Source organism: Hordeum vulgare, chromosome 4H (genome assembly GCF_904849725.1).
Source record: "Hordeum vulgare subsp. vulgare chromosome 4H, MorexV3_pseudomolecules_assembly, whole genome shotgun sequence".
NCBI classification, from domain to species: Eukaryota; Viridiplantae; Streptophyta; class Magnoliopsida; order Poales; family Poaceae; genus Hordeum; species Hordeum vulgare.
In genome coordinates, this window is record NC_058521.1 from 567,133,521 (window position 1) to 567,158,614 (window position 25,094).

The window sequence follows — 25,094 nt, forward strand, 5'->3', positions numbered from 1 at the left end:
CGCGGTCGCAGTGGAGCGGACTCCAGCCAGTGCATGCACAAACCGCGCGTCTCTTGTGGATTGGGCAAGAGATGAGTCAAAATCAGAGGCTTGGTTTAATTACGTGGACAATAATTCAGCTTCTCCAGACCAGGCGAATCGGGAGCTCATAAATCTAGCGAGGAGGAACCACTTCGAGGCGTTGGTGGAGGAGCGGTGGCAGATGACGGCGTTCCCTTCCTCGCTGCCAACAGAGTTCATGCAATGGGCGAGGAGAGAGGCAAAATCGGCGGTCCCAAGGCGAGAAGTGAGATCGAACTGCATACTGGGTCTCGCCCCGACCAGTACGCCGCCGTTCCCCGAGCCGGTGGATCCATTGCCGTATCTATCCCTGTCGTCAGCAACGGATTGAGTACTGGTACTGGTGCACCATGGATGCAAGAAGAGGTCAACGAGGGATGTTTCGGTAACGAGGTTGGTGACGGCGCGAGTACGAGGCGGATAATACCCACTTTGAGTAGTTGTGGGAGGAGTCTCTTTCTCACTCCTCCCAACCACTCCATGCATTGTGTGAAGGCGGGCGACTAGGGTTGGGAACCCTAGCCACTAAAAGGTTCTGATCTAGATTCCAAGAGAGAAATTAGGGACGGGTGATTTTTTAGTGCAGGATTGCTTTGTGGCCAAGGAAAAAGATAGTCAGTTCTTGTCCCTGTTGAGCTTTAGTTGTTCCTCCTCTTCATAGCAGGGCGATAGGAGATTGGTATTCAAGTATTTCTAGGAGTCCAAACTGATGACTAAGGCTAATCGGGGGCGAGGTAGGGGACGGGGGGCTTCTCATCCTCCTCCTTTGCAGATGCAGGCTCAGGGCGGGCAGATCCAGGATGGAGATGCCCCTCAGTTTGCATACCCTCCCCCCTACTATGGCTTCCCCGGAGCTCCACCATCGTGGATGAATGGGGGCGGTTACCCTTTCCCCCAACCAATGTTGCCAGGGAAGCAGTGGGAGAATGACCCGTGCTTTGGAGGGGACTAGCAATAGAGTAACATGCAAGGTGGTGCACTCGGAAACCAAGGCAAGATCCAGAATTAGAAAACAGGGAAGCAGAAGGATAAATCTAAAAAATCCCAGGAGAAAATTGATGCTCGAGGGAGTTGTGAGGGAGCTGGTCACCTAAATCACCCAAGATACTTTACTTATTATCCATAAGTGACTTGCTACAGCTGTGGTGATCGTGGACATCACAAGGCTGAATGTGGCAGAGCAAAAAAATGTTTCATATGCAAATCTGCTACTCATCAAGTGGAGACATGCCCTGTTAAGAAGAGACCACATCAGATGGCCAAGTACATTGGTAGTGCTGCTTCTGGGCTGCGCTTCTATCATCTTGAGATGTCTGATGTGGGGGATATCTCTATTGGAGTGATGAGAAACTATTGTGTATATTGAGTCTGGTCATGTGGGCAAGGAAGAACTGGCCAATGGGTTTTCTGTGATCTCCAAAACCAATTGTCCTTGGCATATTAGCGAGATTGATGAGGATTCTTTCCTGGTCAAAATTTCCCCCCACATATCAGTGGAACACGTGGCAGGTTACCCTTGCTTTGGTCTACCTTCCATGGATGTCATTGTTAAACTAGAAGTGTGGAAAGAAGAACTAGCCGAGCTGGACGAGCTAGTCGATGTTTGGGTACAGGTGAGAGGTGTGCTTCCCAGGTGGTGTGAATGGGCACTTCTGGACCAATGTGTTTTTGCTTTTGGATTAGTGAAGGATATGGATTGGCAAGACATGTTTTAGTGCTTGTTTGAACATGTCGGGGTGAAGATTCGGTGTAGGGATCCTTCCAAGATTCCTTCTGAGATATTGTTTGAGATTGGGGGCAAGACCTTCAAGGCTTAGATGATTGTGGAGGTGCCTATAGTCAGGAAAAATGTAGAGCTAAGCAAAAGCATGGACCAAGGTAATGGTGATGGAGGTGAGGAGCAACAAAAAGATTAGATGGATACTGACAAAAATGCTGGTGGAAACAGTGGGAGTTCTAGCAGTTCTGTGAATGGAAATGTGCTATGAGTAACAGAGTTGGCATCTTCTATGACATTTTTTATGGTGGAAGTTTTTGCCGGTTCTTCATTCATAGAGGTCTCACATCTCTATATAATTGGCATTTTCATAACTGCATGTTCTTAAGAGGTGCTGTTTGGATAGCTCTTGTCGTCTTGAATCCAATAAGCTTGAGTTTGCTCTATTCGGAGCTCCTTTGCAAAAGTTATGGCAGTTTCAGCATGAGAGCTATTTTTCTCCCAACATGCGGTAGTACTGCTCGGTACGACGTAGTACCCCTTGGGCGGTACTTTCGTTGTGTAAAGAGCGGACATAGTTTTTTACTACCGCCCTCAGGCGATTGTACCGCAAAACCGTGTTCGGTACTACCGTGACGGATATTTGCACAGCCGTAGCCTCAGCATAGGTAGACACAGAAGTAACTTTTACTTCCGTGTACCTCGTGTGGCAGTTGGATACTACCTTGCGGTAGTACCGTAAGGACGTGCGGTAGTACCGCTTGTTGCCCCGTGCATTAGTTCCTCCCTCTTCCACTATCGTGCGTGCGGTAGTACCGCACCGGGCAGCGGTAGTACCGCTATGCTCGGGCTGAAAGTGGGGGTAACGGCTGGATTCTTTCCCCCACTATATAAAGGGGGTCTTCTTCCTTAATGGTTACTTATCCGTTGAGCTCGTGTTCTGCCCCCATTGTTGACCTTCTTCGAGCTTGCTAACTCTCAATCCCTCCAATGATTCTTGCTCCTTTTTGAGGGAAAAGAGAGAGGAGATCTAGATCCACATTTCCATCAATCATTTTCTCCTCTAAGTGAGGGGAACCCCTTGGATCTAGTTTTTGGAGTTCTTGGTGTTCTTCTTTGTTCTTCCTCTCATTTTCCACCATAGCATTAGTTGTTGTGGTGGGATTTGGGAGTGAAGGACTTGGGCACTCCGTGTGTCCTTGCCATTGCATTTGGTGCATAAGTTTGAGTTCTTCACGGTGATACGTGGAAGTGAAGTTTGAGAAGCTTATTACCCTTTGGTACTTGGTACCCTAGATATTGTTCTTCGTGTATGTTTTGGCATCCTAGAAGCTTGGTGGTGCATCAGAACTCAATCATTGTGGCGTAAAGCTCCGGGCAATCGTCGGGGTCTTCAATTAAGTTATGGAGATTGCCCCGAGCATTTGTGGCCACCTCGAAGCCATATACCATTGTGGTGAAGCTTCGTGGTGTTGGGAACCTCCAATTAAGTTATGGAGATTGCCTCAACCTTGTTTGTACGAGTTCGGTGACCGTCCTCAAGGGTCCCTTAAGTGCCTCACGGCATCTTGCATTGTGCGAGGACGTTAGGAGATTGCAGTGGCCTTATTGTCATCTTGGGGAGCATTGTGCCTCCACACCATTTCAAACGAAGATTAGCATCTGCAAGGGTGTGAACTTCGGGATACATCGTCATCTCCGCGTGCCTTGGTTATCTCTCACCCGAGCTCTTTACTTATGTACTTTACTTTGTGAAAGGACGTGGATGTCGCCTAGAGGGGGGGGGGTGAATAGGCGCTTTAAAATAATTATGGTTTAGGCTTGAACAAATGCGAAATAAAACTAACGTTTAATTTGTCAAGCACAAAACCTACAACAACTAGGCTCACCTATGTGCACCAACAACTTATGCTAAGTAAGATAAACAACTAAGTGAGAGCAAGATATATGACAATAAACAATATGGCTATTACAAAGTAAAGGGTTTGGGTAAGAGATAACCGAGGCACGCGGAGACGATGATGTATCCCGAAGTTCACACCCTTGCGGATGCTAATCTCCGTTGGAGCGGTGTGGAGGCACAATGCTCCCCAAGAAGCCACTAAGGCCACCGTAATCTCCTCACGCTCTTGCACAATGCAAGATGCCGTGATTCCACTAAGGGACCCTTGAGGGCGGTCACCGAACCCGTACAAATGGCAAACCTTGGGGGCGGTCACCGATACCCTTACAAATTGCTCGGGGCAATCTCCACAACCTAATTGGAGACCCCGACACTTGCCCGGAGCTTTACACCACAATGATTGAGCTCCAAGACACCACCAAGCTTCTAGAACGCCAAAGCATCCACGAAGAACAATATCTAGGGTACTAAGTACCAAAGGTAATAAGCTTCTCAAACTTCACTTCCACGTATCACCGTGGAGAACTCAAACCGATGCAACTAATGCAATGGCAAGGGCACACGGAGTGCCCAAGTCTTTCTCTACCAAATCCCACCAAAGCAACTAATGCTAGGGAGGAAAATGAGAGGAAGAACGAAGAAGAACACGAAGAAATCCAAGATCTAGACCCAAGGGGTTCCCCTCACTTAGAGGAGAAAGTGATTGGTGGAAATGTGGATCTAGATCTCCTCTCTCTTTTCCCTCAAGAACTAGCAAGAATCATTGGAGGGTTTGAGAGTTAGCAAGCTCGAAGAAGGTCAACAATGGGGGAAGAACACGAGCTGAAGAGATAAGGTTCAATGGGGAAGAAGACCCCCTTTTATAGGTGGGGAAAAATCCAACCGTTATGCTTCACAGCCGCACACAGCGGTACTACCGCTCATGGGAGCGGTACTACCGCTCATGGGAGCGGTACTACCGCTCGGTAGGTTCACGAGGCCAAAAAGGATGCCAGAAGACAGTCCGACGGAGCGGTACTACCGCCCCTGGAGTGGTACTACCATTAGGGAGCGGTAGTAAAAAATTACTACCGCTCCGGGGGTGGTACTACCGCTCCGGGGGCGGTACTACCGCTACAGGAGCGGTACTACCGCTCGCACGAGGAGCGGTAGTACCGTTGGATAATGAAACTGCTCTAACTTTCGCATACGGACTCCGAATTCAACGAAACCATGTTTGTTGGAAAGCTAACAACATGGGCTAACACAATCTTGATAGAAATATCAATAAGAAGCAAGTGACAAAAGTCCCATAATAAAATGGTGAGAACCCTTCTTCGAATAAGACCGATAAAAACTCCCAACATCGAAAACATCATAGAATATGCATATGGACTCCATTTTTGATGAACTCGAGCTTGTCATGAAGATGACCATAAGCTCTAAAACTCACAAAGAGAAACACGAAACAAGAACCAAGAAGTATGATGCAAGGATGCAAATGGTTTGAGCTCTCAACGAACGATACGATCAAGCTACTCACTTGAGAGCCCCCCTTGACAGTACGACAATCTATCCTAAAACAGAAAACCTATCAAGGGCAAACCTATACCTTGCACCTCGTCCTCTTGAGCTAGATGACGATGATATTGGCTTCCTCGAGATGGACCATCTTTCTTGATTGCGTTGGCTTGATGAATACTAGTTGATTGCTCCCCCATACACACTATGGGTGAGCCGCTCTTCAGCATATCTTCACAAGTTCATTACCACCATCCTCCATCACTTGACGTCATCCTCCATGGGTTGTATGAGATCTTCCTCTTGACGCAAGCCCATGGAAACACACCTAACCCCACATAGAACTCTCACGAAGACCATGAGTTAGTACACAAATACGTAATGGACAATGCTTACCATACCATGGGATCACTTGATCCCTCTCGGTACATCTTGTACGCTTTGTGTGTTGATCATCTTGATTTACTCTTTGTATGACGATCTTGATCAACCTTGTGTCTCTATGACCATTATTTGGAAAATACCTTGAATACCACCTTGGTCATCATATAAACTCCTTGAACCCAACAGATGGACTTCAAGAAGTGCCTATGGACAAATCCTCTAAATATAACTTAAGGCAACCATTAGTCCATAGGAATTGTCATCAATTACGAAAACCACATATGAAGATATATGCTCTAACAATCTCTCCATTTTGGTAATTGATGACAACCACTTCAAGAGAGTTTATATAAGGAAATAAGCATACCCAAGCGCACAGATACAAATCAATAATGCATGTGTGCAAGATGTAAATGCTTACGCAATAAAAGCAAAACCCTCTAAACATATCCAAAGTAAACTCTCTAAACTTCTCCCCCATTGGCATCGATTGCAAAAATGGACGAAAAGTTTAGAAATCCAATATAGTAGGTGGTCCTCCAAAAAGTGTGTACTTCTCAGCAAATGAGTGCAAAGAAATACACAAATACAATGATAAGTAGTTGGAGGAAAACAAACTATATTGAGGACCCAAAGATTGCAAAAAGAAGGGTCGTATGGCACAAAGACATACAAAATAGAAGCAAGCAATCAAAAGATACCATATGGAACAAACAATCACATTGTCCTTCGAACCACATGAATAAAAGATACTATGATAAAGGCAAAGGAGTGTTTTATCAAAACTAGAGAAGCTCCCCATGATTTGTGCACTAATAAGAGATTTTTGTATTTGATACAAGTGCACAAAATAGGATTGTTGCTCCCCCAAATTTAATAAAAACACACAACGAGTGTAAGAAGATAGATGAGACAATAAGCATATCACTTGCACAAAACAAATGGTTGAGCAACATGTAAAAGAAGCAACTTAAGATAGGCTCAACCAAAATAATGTGTGTGAGTCATGGCAAAGCACTTGAGAAGACTAAGATAAGGATGAGCATTACTCATCAACATAGTCTTGATGAAATGAGAAACAAAGTGCAAGACGTATCCTTCCCACACACACACTACTAGAAAATGGGTTCACAAGCTTACTAAAAAACAAATTGAGAACCAACGCTTGTGAGAGCCCATGGTGAAGATAGGAAATAATAACCTTGTCAAGAGGAGGGATACCAATCGAAATGGCAAAACCCTCAATAATACAAGCAGGAGGAAAAACATTCTTCACCACCAAAGAGTGCATCAAGATGCAAGAATATAAGATACGCACTCAAGAAAAATCCTTTCACGAAGCCACAAAAAACGAAAAAAGGAAATGCAACGGTGGACGTGAAAGAAAAGATGATATCAATTAGAGATGTAACTTCTCTCATATGTAAAAGATTCTAGGTAGAAGACAATAATGATGATATATTTCCACAAAGAAGGATGTACACACGAAATGGTTACAAGAAGGAACAAACAAGATATCGAAAAGGAAGTCATAAATATATCAATAAGGTCTTTGCTTGGAAGCATAACACATGGCCTAATATTTTCTTATTGTACAATATGAACTTCCAACATACGAATATCAAAGACATCCCAACTAGCAATAAGACATCATTGTTTGGATGCTTTGAGAAAGGAAACAAGTACCACAAGAACGAATCAAGAGATTCATGCCATGATGCAACCTGGCCAAGAAAAGATAGGTTTGGGCCTTTGCGGGAAATGAATGCATGAAGTAGATACTTGTTACCGAGACAACATTGGATTGATGTAGTAGATAGTTGTTCGTTGTTCATCCTAACTTGGCTCCAATAATCACATGGTCTCAACACCTTCCTTGTAGGTGAGCCGAGCATCCAACGCATCTCCAATTGTTCCTGGAACAACAAAACAAACAAAATGGTGTCCAAACTCATTGGGACCAAAGAGTTAGAAAACCAACAATACATAGGACAAACTCCACATACATATGTGCATATAGATATGAATTTGAATTTCATGCACACTTTAGCCAATTTATGACAAGATGGAGTTTCCCCTATATATTGGGTCAAAGAAAGAAAGCAAGCAAAAGAAGCTATATATAGTAAATATGCATGCTCAAGGCTTTCAAGAATCAACTCAACACAAAGTTGATAGGACACCAAAAAACAAGGTATCAAGTGATAATAAGATACCAAACGAAAAACTATCACTTGAAGGATATCAATGAAAATATACCTCAAGGAATGAGATATCCATTGACACATGCCAAATAAAAGGAAACAAGATACCAATTGAAGGAAAACAAACACGAGGTATCTAGTTTCCAATAGAGAGCTAGGTTACAACAAACCAAACCCTCGACAAATTTTCATGATGGCACAAAACATCATAAATAGAAAGACTTTCCTCCCTTCAACACACGCTTGATAGGGATCACAAAATTTTATGATGGGCGAATAAAGAGAGTGTTCTAAAGAAAATAGGATAGCTCCCCCAAGGGATGTTCATTATATAGAATTTGCATTTAAGTACAAAATGCACAAGATGGGATCATCACTTTCTCTATATCTATAAAAACACTAGACATGTTAAAATAGATCCACAAGAGGCAAGGAAGACAAACGAAACACAAAATCCAATGTAAAGACGATTATCAATTCCTACCACATGATGGGAATACCAATTGTCAAGGACAAGAAGTATTTTGGAAATGATACTCATTGGTAGATCGCAAATATATCCAAGATCATCTTTACCCATAAAACGCAAGAAAATGACACTTGTAGAGCAAACATGCCACCTAGGAACAAGATAATTTACAATATCAACACTAAGTGGTAATAACTCAAATGTACACATTATCTAGGCTTGTAATATGCACATAGCATATTACTCCCCCATAATGTGATAACCCAACAATATTAACAAGTGGCAAATTAAAACCAACAAGAGATAATTAATGGACCATATATAATTTGAATTTCTCATGAGTAAGCCATACCACATAGAAACTAGATAATCTTGAAATGTCAATCCTAAGTGGTATTGCCCATGTATACACATTTATAGGATTGTGAGGTGTGCAAAGCACATCACTCCCCCACAATGGGATAATCCATTAATCTCTCACAAGAGCCAACAAAGATACAAACAAGATGCAAAAAGGCTCAATACGAGACTCACATGTACATGATATGCAAACCAACATACACATACTCAATTACTCAACATAAGCAAGTTGGAAGCACGACATGTACAAACGCATGCAAGGTACAAAACCACAACATGCAAAGGGGCAAGCAACTAACAATGTAAACAGTTTAAGTACAAGTTACCGTAAGGAGGCACATTGGATATAAGATAGAAACTCGATAATCCAAATGACTTGGCTTGAGAAAATATGAATGATGAAGACCCCTTAATTCTTCATTATGTATCCAAGTCTCTAATGTCCTTCACAAACACCTATTGATCAAGTTTGAGCTTGTTGGTCCCCAACCACGTTGGGTCCTAAGAAGTTAGTCACAATAGGCTTCGCAACCCAAATGGTACATTTCTTGACACCACTTTGAGTACCAACAAACTTGGCAAACACATTGCCAACCTTATCCTTCCCAAGTGAATAGATATCATCAATAATGATTGGGTTGGATAAATTACCTCTCGTGCAAGAAGAAGCGAAGTGACCCTTCTCACGACATAAGTAGCAACATCTACCCTTTAATTTATTCCCTATTGATTTCTCAACATGAGGAGTGTTGGCTTGGGTCTTCTTGGGAAGGGGCCTTTCTTCAACTTGTAGTTGAGTATGTGAGTGCACTTGTGGCCTCTTTCCTTGTTGCTTGTGACTTTGGGGCTTTCCTCTTTAGTGGGCAAGATCTAACATGGTGCCCTTAAATTTTGCACTTGAAGCAAATAATCTTGGCCGAATTCTTGACTTGTTCTTGGCCCTTAATCTTGAAGCTTTTGGACTTATTCTTCTTGTTGGAGTTGAATCCAAGTCCATATTTTTCATTTGGGGATTTTTTTCCCACACAAGACATTGTTGAGTGTGGACATTCCTTCATGACTCTTTTCCAAGTCTTTCTTCAAGGAAGTGACTTGGGCCTTGAGCTCTTTGATTTTCTCTACATGGTTAGTATCAATACAAGTACTAGAGGAAGTATAAGCTTCATTGTTAGAGCAACAAGGCATGGAAAGTAATTCATCACAAGATGTAGCAACATTGTGAGTAGACGAATTACAAGGACTAGCACATGGCAATATAGCTTTTTGACTAGAAGTAGTGCTAATGTCCACATGAGGCTCACTCGATGTTACCTTGGTAGTAATAGCCTCATGAGCTAATTTTAGCACATTATGGGATACTAGAAGATCATCATGACAGCTTGTGAGCATTACATGACTTTCTTCCAATTTCCCATAATTGCTAGATAGCAACTCGAGTTGAGCCCTTAGCTCAATATTATCCTTTAAAATGGATGCTTCAAAAGAAGTAGAATTAGTAGCACAAGCATCATTATTAACACTAAGAGGAGAAGGCAACTTGGCAAGTTCTTTAGCATATGAAGCTTCAAGTTGAGCATGATACTCGGTGAGTTCGATGAGCGAACTCTTAATAGCCTTTGATCCATTTTCGAGGTGCTCATAGTGTTGGAAATATGCCCTAGAGGCAATAATAAAATGGTTATTATCATATTTCCTTGTTCATGATAATCGTCTATTGTTCATGCTATAATTGTATTAACAGGAAACAGTAATACATGTGTGAATGAATAGATCACAATGTGTCCCTAGCAAGCCTCTAGTTGGCTAGCTCGTTAGTCAATAGATGATCATGGTTTCCTGATCATGGGCATTAGATTTCACTGATAACGGGATCACATCATTGGGAGAATGATGTGATGGACAAGACCCAATCCTAAGCCTAGCACTAGATCGTATTGTTCGTATGCTATTGCTTTTCTAATGTCAAGTATCTTTTCCTTCGACCATGAGATTGTGCAACTCCCGGATACCGTAGGAGTGCTTTGGGTGTATCAAACGTCACAACGTAACTGGGTGACTATAAAGGTGCACTACGGGTACCTCCGAAATGGTCTGTTGGGTTGGTACGAATCGAGATCGGGATTTGTAACTCCGTGTGACGGAGAGGTATCTCTGGGCCCACTCGGTAGAACATCATCATGAGCTCAATGTGACTAAGGAGTTAGTCACACGATGACGTGCTACGGAACGAGTAAAGAGACTTACCGGTAACGAGATTGAACAAGGTATAGGTATACCGACGATCGAATCTCGGGCAAGTTCTATACCGACAGACCAAGGGAATCGTATACGGGATTGATTGAATCCTTGACATCGTGGTTCATCCGATGAGATCATCGTGGAGCAAGTGGGAGCCACCATGGGTATCCAGACCTCGCTGAAGGTTATTGGCCAGAGAGGTGTCTCGGTCATGTCTGCCTGTCTCTCGAACCCGTAGGGTCTACACACTTAAGGTTCGATGACGCTAGGGTTATAGGGAATTGTTATACGAGGTTGACGAAAGTTGTTCGGAGTCCCGGATGAGATCCCGGACGTCACGAGGAGCTCCGGAATGGTCCGTCGATAAAGATTGATATATAGGACGGATGGTTTCGGATACCGGAAGTGTTTCGGGCATCACCGGTAACGTACCGGGACCACCGGGACCACCGGAGGTGGCCCCGGGGGACCACCGAAGGGGGGCAACGACCCCGGGAGATAAGGTGGGCCAAGTGGGGGTGGGAACCAGCCCCTAGGTGGGCTGGTGCGCCTCCCCACTCAGCCCATAGCGCAAGGGAGAGAAAAGGGGGGGCAAACCCTAGGCCAGGTGGGCCTAAGGCCCACGAGATGGTGTGCCACCCCCTCCTCCCCCTCTGGCCGCCGCACCTCCCATCTGGGGGGGCTGCCGCACCCCCTAGGGTGGGAACCCTAGGGGTGGCACCCCCTCTCCCCTTCCCCTATATATATCGTGCACTTTTGGCCATTGAGACACACGGTTTTTCCCTCTCTCTCGGCGTAGCCCTCCTCTTCTTCCTCCTCCTCTCTGCCGGTGCTTGGCGAAGCCCTGCCGGGAGACCTCGTCTCTCCATCGACACCACGCCGTCGTGCTGCTGGAGTTCTTCCCCAACCTCTCCCTCCTCCTTGCTGGATCAAGGTGCGGGAGACGTCACCGGGCTGCACGTGTGTTGAACGCGGAGGTGCCGTGGTTCGGCACTAGATCGGAATCGCTGCGAGTACGACTCCATCAACCGCGTTCTAGAAACGCTTCCGCTTAGCGATCTTCAAAGGTATGAAGATGCTCTTACCCCTCTCTCGTTGCTGGTTTCTACATAGGAAGATCTGAATATGCGTAGGAAAATTTTGATTTTATGCTACGTTACCCAACACATAGTCCTCAACGAGTTTAGCATGTGCAACTTCAAGCTTATCGTTTTTAGTTCTAAAATCATTAGCCACCTCGAGAGGTCTATTATGGGATTCCTTTAATCTAGATAATTCTATAGCAAAGGTTTCCTCAAGAGATTCCTTGGTGGTTTGTTCATTTTCAAGAGCTTGAGATAGCTTCGCGATCTCGTTAGCGTATTCACGCTCATGACCTTCCATTCTCTCAATGGTGGCCTCATGCTCCTCAAGATGAGCTTCCAACTCCTCAATGTATTTCTTGCCCTCAGTGGCAATAGACATGATTTCCAAGAAGTTGGAACAAGCAAGTTTATTCTTATAAAGATATTTAAAAATCATTTCACCCTTAATTTTTAAGGATGCAATAATATCACTCTCTTCATCATTATTATCATCCTCATTATCATCAACATCATCATCATGAGATACATTGGGATACAAAGTAGGAGATACCTTTGAAGCCTTAGCCATAAGGCAAAAGTGAGTAACAATAGATGATGATGTAGGATCCCTTGAAGCATCATTAAAGGCCACATATTGTTCCATGGAGTGATGAATTTCCTCTACATTGTTATCACAATAACTCAAGGAAATATATACATTTTTATCATGGCAACAAGATATAGGTAGCATGTCATCATGAGATTTAGTCAAGCAATTTTTACATGATATGCAAGGACTATCAACACAAGCATGTAAAACACTTAGAGTGCTCGAAGTGTTAATGCCCAAATATGAACCATTGCAATAACATAGTGAAGAAGGATCATCAACAATAAACACACTATCATCATTGCAATGATCACCACTACTCACCATATCATTACCTTGTGGCAATCCACATGTAGGTGAAGTAGATGAAGTTGATAAGAGCACACGACCGGAGCTGGAGGGAGAACAATCATTCCCACAAATCTTGGACGTACCATATTTATCTTGAAGCTTTGTCCACAACTCATGAGCATCCCGGAATGGCATGAGTTGAAATATAACTACATTGCTCAAAGCATCAAAAAGCACATTAGAAGCTTGAGAATCGAGATAAGAGTTTTTCTCATCCTCTAAAGATGTATTTTGAGAATCCTTTGGAGGAGAAAAACCCATATCTACAATTCACTCTAAATTTGGGTCCAAGACCCGAAAGTGATTAAGCATGTGAATTGCCCAAACATCAAAATTTGTGCCATCAAAACTAAAAGTGTCAGAGAATCCTAAACCCCTAGTTGACATCCTTACTCTCTAGGTGGTTAAACCTAATAAAGAGAGACCTAGCTCTGATACCAATTGAAAGGACGTGGATGTCGCCTAGAGGGGGGGGGGTGAATAGGCACTTTAAAATAATTACGGTTTAGGCTTGAACAAATGCGGAATAAAACTAACGTTTAATTTGTCAAGCACAAAACCAACAACAACTGGGCTCACCTATGTGCACCAACAACTTATGCTAAGAAAGATAAAGAACTAAGTGATAGCAAGATATATGACAATAAACAATATGGCTATCACAAAGTAAAGTGCATAAGTAAAGGGTTCGGGTAAGAGATAATCGAGGCACATGGAGACGATGATGTATCCTGAGTTCACACCCTTGCGGATGCTAATCTCCGTTGGAGCGGTGTGGAGGCACAATGCTCCCCAAGATGCCACTAAGGCCACCGTAATCTCCTCATGCTCTCACACAATGCAAGATGCCGTGATTCCACTAAGGGACCCTTGAGGGCGGTCACCGAACCCGTACAAATGGCAAACCTTGGGGGCGGTCACCGATACCCGTACAAATTGTTCGGGGCAATCTCCACAACCTAATTGGAGAACCCGACGCTTGCCCGGATCTTTACACCACAATGATTGAGCTTCGAGACACCACCAAGCTTCTAGAACGCCAAAGCATCCACGAAGAATAATATATAGGGTACTAAGTACCAAAGGTAATAAGCTTCTCAAACTTCACTTCCACGTATCACCGTGGAGAACTCAAACCGATGCAACTAATGCAATGGTAAGGGCACACGGAGTGCCCAAGTCCTTCTCTCCCAAATCCCACCAAAGAAACTAATGTTAGGGAGGAAAATGAGAGGAAGAACGAAGAAGAACACGAAGAACTCCAAGATCTAGACCCAAGGGGTTCCCCTCACTTAAAGGAGAAAGTGATTGGTGGAAATGTGGACCTAGATCTCCTCTCTCTTTTCCATCAAGAACTAGCAAGAATCATTGGAGCGATTGAGAGTTAGCAAGCTCGAAGAAGGTCAACAATGGGGGAAGAACACGAGCTGAAGAGATAAGGTTCAATGGGGAAGAAGACCCCCTTTTATAGGTGGGGAAAAATCCAACCGTTATGCTTCACAGCTCGCACAGAGCGGTACTACCGCTCATGGGAGCCGTACTACCGCTCGGTAGGTTCACGAGGCCAAAAAGGATGCCAAAAAACAGTCCGACGGAGCGGTACTACCGCCCCTGGAGCGGTACTACCATTAGGGCGCGGTAGTAAAAAACTACTACCGCTCCGGGGGCGGTACTACCGCTCGCACGAGGAGCGGTACTACCGCTGGATAATGAAACTGCTCTAACTTTCGCATACGGACTCCGAATTCAACGAAACCAAGTTTGTTGGAAAGCTAACGACATGGGCTAACACAATCTTGATAGAAATATCAATAAGAAGCAAGTGAGAAAAGTCTCATAAGAAAATGGTGAGAACCCTTCTTCGAATAAGACCGGTAAAAACTCCCTACATCGAAAACATCATAGAAGATGCATATGGACTCCGTTTTCGATGAACTCGAGCTTGTCATGAAGATGACCATAAGCTCTAAAACTCACAAAGAGAAACACCAAAAAAGAACCAAGAAGTATGATGCAATGATGCAAATGGTTTGAGCTCTCAATGAACGATACGATCAAGCTACTCACTTGAGAGCCCCCCTTGACAGTACGACAATCTATCCTAAAACAGAAAACCTATCAAGGGCAAACCTATACCTTGCACCTCGTCCTCTTGAGCTAGATGACGATGATCTTGTTTTCCTCAAGATGGACCACATTTCTTGATTGCGTTGGCTTGATGAATACTAGTTGACTGCTCCCCCATACACACTATGGGTGAGCCGCTCTTCAGCATATCTTCACAAGTTCATTGCCATCATCCTCCACCACTTGACGTCATCCTCCATGGGTTGTATGAGATCTTCCTCTTGACGCAAGCCCATGAAAACATACCTAACCCCACATAGAACTCTCACGAAGACCATGGGTTAATACACAAATACGTAATGGACAATGCTTACCATACCATGAGATCACTTGATCCCTCTCGGTACATCTTGTACGCTTTGTGTGTTGATCATACTGATTTACTCTTTGTCTGACGATATTGATCAACCTTGTGTCTCTATGACCATTATTTGGATAATACCTTGAATACCACCTTGGTCATCATATAAACTCCTTGAACCCAAAAGATGGACTTCAAGAAGTACCTATGGACAAATCTTATAAATATAACTTAAGGCAACCATTAGTCTAGAAGAATTGTCATCAATTACGAAAACCACATATGAAGATATATGCTCTAACACTTTGTGATAGCCATATTGTTTCTTGTTGTATTTCTTGCTATCACTTAGTTGTTTATCTTGCTTAGCATAAGTTGTTGGTGCACATAGGTGAGCCTAGTTGTTTTAGGTTTTGTGCTTGACAAATTAAACATTAGTTTTATTCCGTATTTGTTCAAGCCTAAACCGTAATTATTTTAAAGCGCCTATTCACCCCCCTCTAGGCGACATCCACATCCTTTTAGTAGCGATTTTGCCTATTGTTGGATTGAATTCTTTTTTCCTGCATTTCTTACCAAAGTGACGCCATGGTCCATCTCCATATGTTGTTTGGCTTTATAGTTAACGATTATCATCACCATCGACACTGCCTTTTACCCCACGTACCTAACTAGAATCTCTTTTTTTGGACATGAAGGTTAAGCCCTGGACCTGTGCATCAATCGATGCATGGAGCCATCTTCATTAATTGTTTCACAAATGTCTCATAAAAACACATAACAATTCATCTGAAGCCACCATCCATAACTACAAACTCAATAATGTGGAATGCTCTCACTCCCCATATCTAAAACTGGTGTCGTCGTCAATCCATCAAAATAACGTATCGGGACCGACTGCCGGTGCATCAGACCTAAAGAGCACACCACATGCACACATTTAGAAGCCACCATCATCATCGGACCACTTATCCATCTTTATGAGAGAGATCCGCATCATCCTTGCGAGTGCGGACATCCGTCGACACTACCACGACGCCCAACGGCGTCACCGCCCTACTCTCATCTGTTGAAATGTGAGGACTCTGGAAGAACTATCATGTCTAGTACCTGCTAACCAAGCATGACTCAGCGTAGCACCTGTCGGCCACGCATGACTTGACATTTCTAGCAAAGCTCTGTGAATACGAAGCCGCTCCACAAATGATGCTCCCAAGAGAGAAACAACAACACAATATCGTCATCGTCCGATCTGGAAGACCGGATCCTAGGGTTTTCCCTGAAGGAGTGCCCACCACCAGCAACCGTCAGGGACCCACACAGTGCCCACCACTACTAAGACCTCAATGTGTCGCCTTTAGGAAGGTCACGATTTCAAAGACGTCACTGCCACCCACCGGAGTTAGGGTTTTCACGTGAAATCCGGGTAGGGGGAAGTGGAGGAGCAGACGAAGGCCAACGTATAGAAGAAGAAAAGCGACACCCTTGAGCATCATCGTTGGTGCGACCGGCCAGGGCCGACCAAGGGGTTTCCTCCAATCTAGTTCTCCTCCACGAACCTCACTCGCGGCCATAGGCTGGGGTCCCGACAAGCCACTCCGACACTGCTAGGAACCACAGGAAAGAAGCACACCAATCATGGTCGAAGGACAACGGCCAGATCAGGCGCCGCCGACCGCTAGAGTAGCCACGTCAAGACCTGGTCCACCGATGATCTGTCGACCGTCCGACCAGACCACCGACACCACACCAGCCCCGTCACTTGCAGCACGACGGGGCCTCACTAGAAGGGTCGTCGCCTGAGATCCGATCACTCTTTAGCACAAGACGGAGGAGCAAGGGCCCCGTCGCCATAGTATCTAGTTGCGCCATGGGCTTGCCCAGTGCGAGTCTCATGCGGCAGCGAGGGAGGATGGGGAGGAGGTGGCTACACCGATGATGGGAGAGGTGTCGCCACCTAATCGTCCGAGAGCGCCCGACTTCGGGCCGGATGGATGGGGAAAGAGTGTGGAGAGGGTTTCATACCTAGTCTCTGTTGTGAAGGAGTCGACCGGAGGCGGAAGATTAGGCGGCGACGGCGAAGCTCTCTCCCGCCTACAATCTCTTTCCTAGATAATAGAAATTTATTGTCATCGCTAATGAATTGCAATTACTAGTTGCACTGTAGCACCGGCTGCATCCTATATAAGCCCTCTCAGTTTTTTCCTTCTAAGCAACTCAGCTCAGTTCATCGTTCCATAGGCCGAGTAGTTAGAGCATCTCTAGCAGACCCTATATAATGCCCCGACCCGCAAAATAACCACTAAAATACGGGTCCATGTGAAATTTTTTGCCCGATCAGACCCCGCAAACACGCCGGACCCGTAAATATTTTTGCCAAGCGCAATAAAAAGGTGCTCCCGATCTGTAAAAGCACAATTTTCACGTCCGCTTCTACGGTGCCGTGTATCAAGAGAAAGCAGTTGGCGGGAGCCCAACTGTCACGGGAACTTTCGCGTCCGTCGTCCACGTCCACCGTGTGCCGCCCCGGATGTCACCCCGCCCGTCCTCAGACGCCGGCCGCCCGTCCACGGAATTCCCCGGATTCGACGACGGCGACGGAAGCTAGCTAGCTAGCTCATGGCTCCTGCGTGGATTTGGGGACGAGAGCTAGCTAGCTCCTGGATGGATTTCACGACCGGAGCTACCTAGCTAGCTAGCTCCGACGGATTCATGGAGGGAGACGCTAGCTAGCTCCTCGATGGATTCATGGAGGGAGACGCTAGCTAGCTCCTCGATGGATTCATGGAGGGAGAAGCTAGCTAGCTCCTGGATGGATTCACGGACCCGTGACTCCGTATTTTGCTGTTTGAGACGCTCTTCGCCGGCTTTTAGGAACAAATTTAGTTGACCATGAACACGGACGAGAGAAAGAAGAAGATGTGGGGAAACAATATAAGCAAAAAATTGATTTACATTTCAAGTTTAAGGGGTTTGTTCGGCCGTAGCTCGAACTGACCCGTAAAGGAGCATCTTCTCCGAATAACCTTTTTTACGGGTTCGTTTTGCAAGGTGCGACTCTCCCCCTCGTCCGCACCGACCCGTAAAGCCGTTTTTTTCGCGAACTTTAAGCGCGTTTTATGGATCGGTGTTATACGGGGTCTGCTAGAGATGCTCTTAACATAGGAAATCCCTATTTGACGCTCTTCATGTCAAATAGTCGGGCAAACACACAGGGGTGCGATAAACTGGGCAGGCCCATCTCCCTCTTCTGCATGTAATTCTGGTTTCTGCTTCAATTTCTTGTCCTTTTTTCTATTTTGTTTTTTCCTCTTTATCTTTTTTCGTTTTTCTGCTTCTGTTTCTTTTTTTCCTTTTTTCTATGGTTATTTTTTAACCGAAGTTCATGTATAATAAAAATTGAAATTCAGAAAATGTTCTAGTTTTTATAAAAATGTTCTCAATTCCAAACATTTGCCGTTTTTCGAAATAATTCCTAGCTTCAAAAAAAGATTGGGATTTTAGAAAAATGTCCGACATTTTCAAAAAATATTCGCCATTTTCGAAATTGTTCTTTCTTTTTCAAAAATTGTTATTGTTTAATTTTTAATTTTTTTCCTCCACTTTTGTTTCTTTTTCCTTTTCCTATATTTATGTTTGATATTCTATAATTTTTGTTATACATTTCAAAAAATATTCTCGTATTCACCGCTTATATTTAAATGTCCGTGCTTCAAAAAATGTTCCTGCTTCCAAAATGTGTTCATCGTTTGAAAAATGTTCGTGTTTCAAAAATTGTTCTCATCTTAAAAAAATTGCATGACTTTTCAAAAAATGTTCCGGTTTTCATAAATTGTTCACAGTTTTTTAAAAAATGTTCTTCTTTTCACATTTTCATAAAAAATGTTCCTGTTTTACGAATTGTTTTCACTTTTTTGAAAATTTGTTCAATTTTTTTTAGCAATTGTAAATTTATTCATCATTTTAAAATGTTCAGGAAGTTAAAAAAATATTCTTCATTTTCAAAAAAATATTTTCTGTTTTAAAAAATGTACGTAAGTTCAAAAAATGTTCCTGTTTTAAAAAGTGTACATAAGTTCAAAAAATGTTCCCGTTTTAAGAATTGTTCACAAATTTCAAAAAATGTTCCGTTTCAATAATTGTTTACAAATTTAAAAAAATGTTATTTCTTACAAAAAAATGTTCTATGTTTGTAAGATGCTCCTGTTTTCAAATTTGTTAATAGAATAAAAAATGGTTTATGTTTTCAAAAAAATTGTGTATTTAAAAAATTATTCGCGCTTCATATTGGTTCACTTTTTTTTAAATTGTTCTCGGTTTCAAAATTTGTTCTCAAAATTTTAAAAATGTTTGTTCTATACGAAAATGTTTGCTGTTTCAAATTTGTTTGGGGTTTTTCAGAATTGTTCTCCTTTTCAAAATTTTGTTCTTAAGATTCAAGAAATGTTCGTGTATCTAAATAATTGTTCGCGCTTTCCAAATTTGTTCACATTGTTTTTCAAATTGTTCGCGCTTTCAAAATTTGTTCTCAAAATGCGAAAAATGTTCTTGCTTTCAAAATTTGTTCGCGCCTTCAAATTATTTCCGAGTTTTTCAAAATTGCTCTCCTTTCAATAAAATTTCTCAAGATCAAAAAATGTTCGTGGTTTCAAAAATTGTTCGCGCTTCCAAATTTGTTCAGATTTCTAAAAATTGTACTCAGTTTCAAAAAAATTCTCAAAATTCCAAAATTGTTCGTGCTTTAAAAATTGTCCGCGCATTCAAAATTGTTCTTCTTTTCCAAATTTTGGTCTCAAGTTTCAAAAAATATCCATGCTTTAAAATATTGTTCACACTTCCAAATTTGTTCACGTATTTCTAAAATTGTTCTCGGGTTTCAAAATTTGTTGTCAAAATTCAAAAACAATTCGTGCTTGAAAATTTGTACTCGCATTCAAATTAGTTCAAGGATTTTCAAAATTATTCTCCTTTTTAAAATTTTGTTCTCAAATTTTTAAAGATATTCGTGCTTTAAAAAATTACCCCACTTCCAAATTTGTTCACGAATTTTAAATTTTTTTATTCAAATTTTAAAAAAAGCTTTTTTCAAATAAAAAATGAAAATGAAAACGGAAAGAAAAAACGAAACACAAAAGAAAATAAACAGAGAAGGAAAAAAGTATCAAAATAAAGAAACAAAACTGGGCCGGCCCAGTCGGGGCGCCCCCCAGTGCGGCACAGGGCTGCCTGGCACAGTGAGCGGCATGTAGGAGGTCCCCTTATAACATAGAGCAATGCTACATCCATGTAATTATTTACGTAAGCTTACGAAGTGATGTGACGTGGAAATATATGATTGGATTAAGAGAAAGGATGAGGCCCACCCCACAAAATCACGGAGGAGGTGTTTAGATTAGTTGGAAGTTTACGTATCACCTACCTATGCGTACCTACCTATGCGTTCGTAGGTCTTGGATTTTCGTATAACATATACAAGTACGTAGTCGGGCGTGACGGCTGGCTTGGCCGCCTTGATCCTTCTGATCCCATCGGTTCCGCTAGCCGCATCCGCCATAAGCCAGGCCACGCCGACGAAAGCTTTGCCGACACACACCTCCGCTTCTACATGCACGACGCCCACGGTGTCCCGCGTCCACGGCCGCGCTCATCGTCGCTAGAAGGGAGTAGCTCCCACTACTGACTGTCGACAACGGTTCCGGCGAGGAGGTAACCACCTCCTCCCCGCAGTGGTTCGGCGAAATCGCCGTGATGAACAACACGCTGACGGAGGGTCCCGAGCACGGCAGCGCACAGGTTGGCACGCACCATGCGCATCGCGGAGAACGGTGCCATGAAGGACCTAAGCCTGCACCTGGTGTTTGAGGCCGGTGAGTACGATGGAAGCTCGCTGGCGGTGAAGGGCAGGGTGAACACATGCATCATGGTGCGCGAGTCCATAATAGTTCGTGGCACGGGCCTCTTCGGCACCGGCGAAATGGGAAAGCATGAATCCAGACTGCACCGCGCCGGCGACAGGTGATGCGACCACGTCGAGGGCACCCATCCCTCGAACCGAGCTCTCCGCTGAGCACGAGGAAAAGGAGGGCGCACTGTCGTGTTGCCCAACCATGATAGCTGGCACAGCTCTCCGCAAGGCCATCCGTAAACGTGCGTCCGTCGACGAGGAAGACCAGATCGACGGGCCGCCGAGAGAGCATAAGTTATGAAGGAAGAAAGGGAAGAATATTAGTGCGTGAAGATGAAGTGATAGTGAACAAAGAATGACAGAAATTAAGTGGACTATTCTAGACCTCAAATTATATACTGTATACAATACACAGATGATGTGACAACTTTAGGCTCGTGAATTAAGAAATTTAAATTAATGGTCAGCACTTACGGTTAAAGCTAGGCGACCGCGCACACACAGTGTAACATCTTATATTTGAGCAAAACTGTAGCGATACTGCCTATTGTTGGATTGATTTCTTTTTTCCTGCATATGCTACCTAAGTGACGCAATGGTCCATCTCTATAGTGTTGTTTGGCTTTATAGTTAACGATTATCATCACCACCGACACTGCCTATTACTCCACGTACCTAACTACAATATCTTATTTTTGAAAAAGGCCATTAAACCCCTCACATGCATGCATCCGGTGTGACATATCCTTCTGAAGCCATCACCCATATCTACAAACTTGATAATGTGGAGTGTTCTCGCTTTTCATATTCAAAATCGGTGTAGTCGTCAATCCATCTACATAACGTATCAGGACCAACAACCGGTGCAGCAGACCTAAAGAGCACATCACATGTACACATTTTAGAAGTCACCATCATCACCGGACCACTTATCCATCTTCAGGAGAGATATCCACATCATCCTTGTCAGTTCGGACATCCTCGACGCCACCACGGCGTCCAACGGCGTCACCGCCCTGTGCTCATCCGCCCAGACGCGAAAACTCTAGAAGAAATGTCGTGTGTAGCACCTACCAACGAGGTATGACTCATCGTAGCACCTGTCGACTAGGCATGACTTGACACTTCGAGCAAAGCTTTGCGCAAGATGAAGCCGTTCCACCTCTTGCATTTGTCATCTAGCGCTGGTCCACAAACGATGCTCCCAAGAGAGAAACAACACCGTAGTACCATCATCGCCCGATATGGAAGATCGGATTCTAGGGTTTTCCTTGAAGCAGTGCCCACCACCAGCAACCGTCAAGGACCCACACAGTGCCCACCACCACTAAGCCCTAAGGCTACCCCTTCAGGAAGGTCAAGATGTCAAAGACGCCGCTGCCGCCCACCGGAGTTAGGGTTTTCACCCGAAAGGCGGGTAGGGGGGAAGTGGAGGAGCAGACGAAGACCGGCGAATCCAAGAAGAAAAGCCGCGCCCTTGAACGTCGTCGTCGGTGCGGCCGACCGGGGCCGACCAAGGTATTTCCCTCAATCTGAATCAACTCCACCATCCTCACCCGCGGCCACCAGCAGGTTCTCGGCAAGCCACGTCGGCACCACCAGAAACCCGCAGGAGAGAAGCACGCCCATCAGGGCGAGAGGACAACGACCAGATAAGGCGCCGTCGGTCGCCAGAGCAGCCAGGGCAGGCCCTGGTCCACTGAAGATCCGTCGACCGTCTGACCAAACCACCGGCACCACGCAAGCCTCGCCGCTCCCCGCAGCATGGAGGGGCCTCACCGGAGGGGCCGCCGCTCCAGATCCAATCGCTCTCTAGCGCAAGACCGCGCAGCAAGGGCCCTGCCGACGCAGTCCCGGCTGCGCCACACGCTTGCCCAGTGCTAGTCTCATGCGGCGGCGAGGGAGGAAGGTAGAGGAGATGACTACACCGACGGTGGGAGGGGGGTCGCCCTTGAATCACGTGAGAACGCTGGATTTCGGGATGAATGGGGAAAGAGTAAGGAGATTGCCCCTTAAGTTTGCATAAATTATCCACCATGCCACCGGTAAGTAATAGAAAACGTTTCACACAGCGAAAAATCTCGGACTGGGCCGGCCCATGTAAAAACCTCCTATATTACGCTCTGCAACCTGGGAGAATATCCAGCACACCGTATGGGCCGGCCCATGCACAGACGTCAGTTTTTTAAGTTCCGTTTATTTATTTATCTTAAGTTACATTTTATTTTTCTATTTTAAATAATTTAGAACTTCAAATAAACTTTAAACCTTTAATAAACTTAAAATTTAAATCAACATATTTTAAAAAATAAAAATGTTTCAGTTTTTGTAAAAATTGCTCGCATATACAATAAAATGTTTGCAAGTTTGAAAAAATGTTTGTAAAATAAGTAAAGTCCATGATTTCAAATCAAACTCCATGTATTAAAAATTATTATAAGCATTTAACAAAATGTTTTCTAATTCAAAATATGTTAATGCATTTAAAAAATGTCCTAAAATTTTAAAAAAAGCTAATGCCTGTTTTGATAGTTTCTTTTTTATTTAAAATTTTCCGTTCCATTTTTGTTTACTTATAATTTAAATAATTTAGAATTACAAAAGCATTTGCATATTAAAAAATAGGAATTTTGAATTAAAATGTTGATGAAAACATAAAATGTTTGTGGATTCAAAAAAGGCGCCGGATTATATATATTTTTTGCAAATTCCAAAACAATGTCCGTGAATTTAATAAATATATTACTGACTTATAAAAATGTTTGTTTATTCAGAAAAATTCATGCGTTTCAAAAATGTTTGTGAATTTAAAGTAAAATCCTCCAACATCAAAAAATATGTTTGTCTTTTCTAGAATTGGTCGCCAATTCAAAAGAAAATATTTAAACCCGTTTGAAATATAAAAATATTCACGATTTTTAGTAAATATTTGTAAATTGTAAAAAATGTTCTCGATTTTAAAATTGTTCTCATATTTGTAAAATTGTTCGTGAAAGATCTAATGTATGTAGTTAAACATTAATGCTTCTAAGTCTTTGTGAAAATATACCGTGTGATTTTTGAAAAATTAACTGTCGGATGGATCGGATTATTATTGTATGTTTTCTAAAAACAATTCTTGAAATTAAGAATAATTAAGAATAATTCTTTGTGAATTCTTGGAGGCTCGCGAAATTGCCGTGATGAACAACACGCTCACGGAGGGGGCCGAGTGTGGCAATGCACAGGTTGGCGCGCACCATGCGCGTCGCGGAGAACGACGTCATCAACGACGACCTAGCTACGGTGTTCGAGGCCGGCGAGTACGGTGGAAGCTAGCTGGCGGTGAAGGGCTGGGTGAACACAGGCGCCGTGGTGCGCGAGTCCATAATCGTTGGTGGCACCGGCCGCTTCCGCTTCGCGACGGGCTACGCGCTGAGCAGGAGCTACGACTACGACATCGCCAACGGAGGAATCATGGAGATCGATGTGCCAAGGTTCTAATAGAGCCATTTGGCAGCACCTGCACACACTTGCCCTTTGGCGAGGACGGAACAAACATCGTTTATGTAGGAAGAAGCCGGAGAGTCTTTAGTCCAACACAAGCCATCGTCTTCACCATCTAGTTGGTGCCATCGAAAAAACAAAGTTTAAGCGAAACACAACGAAATGCAAGGACTAAAATCTCCTAGCTGTTGACAAGGCCGCCAGACAGGAGATAAGTGGGGGACCAAGGCGGTGGCGAGGAAGAACCTTGTGGTCTCCGATGTTGATGGAATTTGCACTCCCAATCCAAAGTGTAAACATGTTATGACATGGACGACACTAGCCCAGCGCAATATCCACCATTTTTTTTTCTTTCATTGAGCCGCGATTTAGGTTAAATCAATTCATACACATGCACCAAGTGGTCATCTTGGTA

General features: G+C 43.7%; 1 pseudogene; it reads left to right on the forward strand.

The window, feature by feature from the left end:
• Nucleotides 1-1,595: 1,595 nt before the first annotated feature.
• On the forward strand, nucleotides 1,596-24,676 carry LOC123450771 (annotated as a pseudogene).
• The last annotated feature ends 418 nt before the right edge of the window (nucleotides 24,677-25,094 follow it).